This window comes from Megascapheus bottae, chromosome 13 (assembly GCF_031878675.1).
Source record: "Megascapheus bottae isolate mThoBot1 chromosome 13, mThoBot2.hap1, whole genome shotgun sequence".
Taxonomy (NCBI): domain Eukaryota; kingdom Metazoa; phylum Chordata; class Mammalia; order Rodentia; family Geomyidae; genus Megascapheus; species Megascapheus bottae.
In genome coordinates this window covers 34,103,318-34,109,630 of record NC_143521.1, presented here as the reverse complement: position 1 = coordinate 34,109,630, position 6,313 = coordinate 34,103,318, and the positions used below count along the sequence as shown (strand labels likewise).

Here is a 6,313-nt window from a genome sequence, read left to right as displayed (position 1 = left end):
TTTGGGAAGTTCTCTGAGATGATTCCCTGAAGTATATTTCCAATACCATTGACCTCTTTCTCCAGAACCTCCTCAATACCAATTAGCCTTAAATTAGGCTTCCTAATTGTATCTTGGACCTCCTGACGTGTTTTCTCATATTTCCTAGATCTGAATTGACTCATTTTCTGTTCTTTCTTTATAACAACTGCATTATCTTCAACCCCGGAAATCCTTTCTTCTGCATTGTCTAACCTGCTATCGAATCTTTTACTTTATTCTTCATCTCCCTTGCTTTCAATTGCTCATTTTTGATGCCTTGCATCTCTTGTTTAAATCGTGTATGGACTTCTTTAACTCCTTGATTTCCATTTGAGTGGTTAGCTCAGCAGCTTTATTCTCATTGGACATTTGTTGGAGTTCAGTCACCTTTTTGTTTGTGGATTTTATGAATTCGTCCATTTTTCTTTGAAAAACCTTTATTATGGCTTTTTTATGGCTTCCCCTTTTTCACATATCACTTTTTTATGGTTTCCTCTTGTTTAGCTATGGCTTCCTCCCTTATCTCTTTCTTTATATTTTCACATTTTTCATTAATGATGTTTATCAATTACATTTGTATAGCACTTGGAAGACTCTCCTCTAGATTTGCCACTGACTGTTCCATTGCCTGTTTATGTTGGGTGGGAGTTGCTATTCCTTGATTTGACATTTTTCTTGAGTTTCTTGTTCTGCCCATTTGAAAATGGAAGCAAGATTAATACTAACAAGAATATAATTTTTCAGATATAACCAACCTAGACCTTTTTAGTTGGCTGACAATAGATGTCCACAGTTTTAGATTGGTAATATCACTCTGTCTTTCTTTTTGTGCACTTACATACACATCTAATACAACCACAGATTACTGATTTATGACCAAAACAATAAGCCCCTTAATCCAATCTCTATTGTATTTAAGTCCCTCTGGACCTAGAGTATAATTGAACACCTAGATACACAGCATTGCTCAACAACCTTCAAATGTAGATCCATGCATTATAAGAGTTGACAGATGAACAGAAGACCAGAGATAGAAAAATAATGTGAAAGACAACAAGGGAGGTAGGAAAAGAATAATGCAGGAGTGTAAGATTATTATAGTAATGAAGAAAAGATATCATGTAAGGATAACTAACCTAATGTGATAGACAGGTAGAATATTTCAGTAGCAAGTTTAGATGAACTTAGATAAAACTACAAAAATAAGAAGAGTGATAAGAAGAATGTATAGAGAAAAGAGGGAGGTAGATATAGGAGATGATTCAAATTTTAAAAAGAAAAAAGAAACAAAACAACAACAAAATAAAAGAAAACAGAACACACACACATACACACACAAAGAAAAGGTGGGGGGAGATTCCTCACTATTGTGAGTTGTTATCCAAAAAATACTAGGGTCAAGAACCAGGAGTTTAAAAAGCAGGTGACTGTGTCAATATAGATATCATTTTTATTCAGACTGTACCTGGAGCTGTCACTGTGTTTCTAGGAATGACCACAGTGACGGAAGGAATGCGGGAAAACAGAGGAGGAAAAAAAGGAATGAATCATAACATTGGAAAAAAAGGTGTAAGTAAAGTGGCAAAGAGCAAATAAGAACACCTAAAAATGCAAATGAATAGGGGTAGAAGAACAAAAGATGAAAAAAAAGGGTATTCTTCAGGGTTTTTTTTTGGGGGGGGATGGAAAGGCAGCATAGGAAACTTGTGTGTCCACTAAATTCGGGATCCAAACACTTCACAAAGTCTTTTTCTCTTGTGATTTGGCTTTGCGGTTTTTCAGATCAGATTGCTTGATTGGGAAAACAAAGCTGAAAGATACACGGGCGGCTTTGTTTACCAGGTCTGTGGTAGGTGCAGGGGACGGACTTCAGCAGTGCTGGGCCGGAATTTCTGGCTAAGGGATCTCTGGGAAATCCTTCGCCAGTAAGAATGATGGTGTTGTGAGTATCATCTCTCAGGCTCCAATTGCTTTGGCCTGGGTTGTTGCCAGCATTCAAGATGGCGCTGCTCTCAGCTGGAGGGGGAGGGGCTCCCTCCCAATGCAGTTCCCGGAGCAGAAGTGGAAACTTCTCCTCGGAGGTACTCACAAATTGCTGGGTTCTCCGGTTCTGTGAAGCTGGCAGGTCTGTGCACGGCCGGGTGTCGGCTCTAGGCTCGCGTATTCTCTGTGAGGCTCTGTCTGCAGCTGGCAGGTCTGTGCCGCCAAAAGCTCTGTCTGCTCCGCGGCTGGTGGGGCTCCATGATGTCTTCTCGAGCTGGTGTTCTGACTTTTTCCTCTCTGACTGAGATCTCTGTGGCGCTAAAGCTTACTTAGGATCAATTTTTGGAAAAGAACTGTCCCCTCCAGTGCCAGAACTTGAATCTTGGTCGGAGCTCAGTATGTCACACACTGGACCACAGCCATCAACTCTGAGCACTCCTCAACTAAAGCTTCCTTGGCCCTAGATGTAACTGAGCCAGGATAGAAGCAGGCCTGAAGGGCAGACAAGGTGGGAGAGACCCCGAGGGAGGGTCCTCTCCCTCTTCCTCCTTCTCACCAGGTGCTCTACACGGTCCCATGTGGCCCAACTGAAAAGCTTGGCCGCCATTAACCAGGAAGCACTGCATGTTAAGGCCTCTCAGACCTTCTCAGCCCGGGGACCTGAAATCTCCAAACCTCTGCTTTTAAATCTAGGCGCTGTGAGCGCCGGGTCCTCATTCTTCATGTAGTATTTCCCCATCTTTTCAGGGCAACCCTCTTGGCTTGGCTCGTCCACAATACCGCCTCTGATGAGAGTTCTTTTCGTGTCCACATTCGGGCACCAGAATGTTCGGGGTTTTAGTCCTTCTTACCTCTTGACCTGCAAGAAGGGCAGAGAGAACATGTCCCGAGTAAGATGAGACCGAGAAAGATTAGGGCCAACTGGCCGCCTTCACCCAGCCCTCCCTCACCAGAGGGAAGACACAGATGCACCAGGGAGACTGACATAGCAGAACTCGTTTATTCTGGAAGTACATTGGGCTAAAACAGGATGCAGGAGCCTCTCAGCATAGAGGTGGGCATGGCAGGGGGAGGTAGGTACTGTCTGCGAGGGCGGTGGGGCCAATCGCAGAGTTAGAAGTAGCCTTATTTTACATCACAAACCACAGCCAAACCTCCCAATGAGGTGACAGGCTGGTTGGATCACAAGACCAGGAAATGAGCCCATTTTCCCGATGTGACGTGCCCCACATATGTCTTGCTAGAAAACAAAATACATACAAAAGTACAAAATATTTGACCCAAAGCCTATCTGATCAAGTAGAAGAATAGAACTATGTTGAGAAGAATAATTAAATGAATGATATTGTACAAAATTGAAATGCTTGGAGAATTTAGTATGTGTGATAAATAGAAGATCTAATTTCCTGCTGGGAGGAAAGGCAAGAATGTTTGTCTATAGTATAAAAACCACATGGGAAATGGTTGTTGTGCATTAACAGTGCTTTCACACAGAAATTACATTAAGGTTTTTAAAGATATCCATGAGACTGCCTAAAGATCATTCAACCCTTTATTGGGTTATCAACTCACTAGATGAAGGTATAACTGTTCTACAATGAGTAGTTATTTTTCTTTTTTTTTTTTAGGTGAACAGAAAACATTTATTTATTCCTAACATCTAAGCCTAAATAGAATTGCTGTATGTTTGTTTGTTGAATCATTTTTTTAAATGAAAAATGTATCCTATCTCTTTAATTTGAAATGAAGCCAGAAGACTGGGAATATTGAGGCTAACTGAAAACAGTTAAACAGAAGGGGAAAATTAATGTGAGCACCCAAAAGAGCATTGATTATTTTTCTTTAAATGCAAATAATATTTTTGGCCAGTAGGGCATTAAGGACAGGCATTTTGCTTTCAGCAACTAAAATCCCATTGAAGAACCAGGCTAGACTCACCACCAATTTAGGCTCTTTTTAAATTCTTTTGACTTTTTTTGAACCCTTCCAGGCCATTGAGACTGACCTGGAACCTTCTGGTAACATCTGGAAGAAATGTATGCTGACAAATGCCAAAAACAACTTTTTAAATATCAGTCCTCTAGCAGAGTCATCAGGAAGGAGATGTTCCTGAGAAAAGATGGAAAGATCAGGTCCATTTTATTGGTTTGGAGAATAGCCTGACTTCTAAGTTGTCCTGAAACGCTGATGTCATGCCATCAGGAGGTCTGTTTCTTTACCCTCCCTCTTTTCTATCTATCAGTGACAAAACACAGTTGTGAAGAACGCAAGAGGGCACCCTCTGAGTTATGAGTGTCTCATGCTGATTTATTTTTCTTTTCACGTATATTTGTTTTTATTATAAAGGTGATGTACAGAAAAGTTAGTTATATGAGTATATGTACTAATATAATATATATATATATTACTCTTCCTCTGAATATATGTATATATGTGTCTTTATATAGTATATATTACTCTTCCTATGAATATATATATATATATGTGTGTGTGTGTGTTGTGTGTGTGTGTGTATGTGTGTGTGTGTCTGTCCTTATTTTATGGGTGTTTGTTCTGTATCTATAATTTGTGAGGCAAACACAGTGACTGGCAAATATGAACTTACCTCTGTGCTTTCTGTTAGCTAAAATTTAATCAAGCTCACTGTTTACATATAAAGGAACACTGACTTCTGTAATTGAAGCAAGTACTAGTATAATCTTCAAGGCTTTAAGTTTTTACCTTGTATTTTAAATCCTATTTGTTTTATCATTCATCCAGATATCATGGGTTGGACTTCAAAGCAACGTTTTTATTACACAAAAGTTTATTTTTGCTAACCATCAATGGAAACATAAATGGAAATAAAGAGAAAATTAATGCCACAAATACTCCAGAAGAACATTCATGCAGAATCCCCATTTACCCCAATTATTAGCATTTGCCTTCTTGTACAGAACATCCTGTAACCCTTGCCAAATACCTTTTGGAATCACAATGGGAGAATAAAAGTGAACCTCAGTGATTCTTGGCTCATGTGGAAAGTGTCTTCAGTAGCAGCTATGGCATTGATTTGCCCCCAATGGAACATTGTTTCCGGAAAAAGGATGAATGAATCACTTTTATGGGCTAAGAGTATTTCTCTGCATGTCACCTTGCATTATTAATGCTTGATTCAATTTTTCGGGCTAGAATTAGAGTTCTTTCTAGGGTAAGGTTAAATTCAAGTAGCTGTCTTGTGATTTTCTATATTTCCAACCATTAGTATTATTTAGGCCAAGAACATTTCATTTCTCTTTTAATTCTGATGTGAACCTCTACAAGAAGCCTTTAGCTGTCTATAGGAAAACTATTCATGGTGCAATATTTTAAGACATGGGTTTGGAATCAGAGCTACCTGGATTTGATTTAAGCTTTGTATCCTTGAACATGTAAATCTCTCTAAGGCACAATATCCTCATTCCAGAAATAAGAGATGCAATATCATTTCTCATCAGAGCTCCTGTAAAGATGAAAGAAAAAAATAAAAATTTGTAGTGGGGCTTTTGTCATACAGTAAGACCTTTATAAATGGTAGGTATTATAATGTGTCTGGCAGTTATATTAAGCAATCAATAACAAATATGGCAATTATTCAATTTCAAAAGTATGACACTAGCTTAAATAAAGGCTGTACAAAGATTAATGTTTTCTAACTCATTTAAGTTCAGAGTAACAGTGTACTTTCACACTTAATGAAGTTATTAATGAAAAGCTGCCATATACTATTTAGAATATCCCATGTGTATATGTGTAGGCATATATATACAGGTGTGTATATACATATATATTTATGTATATATATTACATCCATTTGAGCAGGAAGAGGAAGGCATATACTGGATTATACCAAGTGGCTCTACCACTTGAGCCTCAGCACCATTTCTAGCTTTTTTTCTAATTATGTGGTGCCGAGGAATTGAACCCAGGTCTTCGTGCATGCTAGGCAAGCACTACTAGGCCAAACTCCTGGCCCCGAGATGGTAATTTTTTAAAAAATCACCAAACTTATTTGTCACTTTCCTTCTCCAAATAAAAGAAAATTATAGTCAGAAAAGTATAGATGAATGAGTGAGGATCTTGAATATGACTGTAAAATAATTTCTGCAAATAGCCAAGAAAAGCCTTATTACTTATAATTCATGGAGGAGTGGTTATGTTTGTTTTTTTACCAGAAACTTTTGAATTTAAAATACACATACAAGTGTGGGTGTGGTGGATTAAACCTGTAATCTGAGTTTCTCAGGAGGTGAGAGATAGAGGGCCTGTAAGGCCAGGCCCTAAAAAGGTT

The 6,313-nt window shown here is 38.7% G+C and overlaps 1 long non-coding RNA gene across 1 annotated transcript; it reads left to right on the top strand.

Moving 5' to 3' along the window:
- Positions 1-2,879: 2,879 nt before the first annotated feature.
- Positions 2,880-4,997, top strand: LOC150055803 (uncharacterized). The gene is made up of 3 exons (XR_016537465.1): positions 2,880-3,058; positions 3,995-4,209; positions 4,765-4,997. It is a non-coding gene; the product is annotated as an uncharacterized LOC150055803 (long non-coding RNA).
- The last annotated feature ends 1,316 nt before the right edge of the window (positions 4,998-6,313 follow it).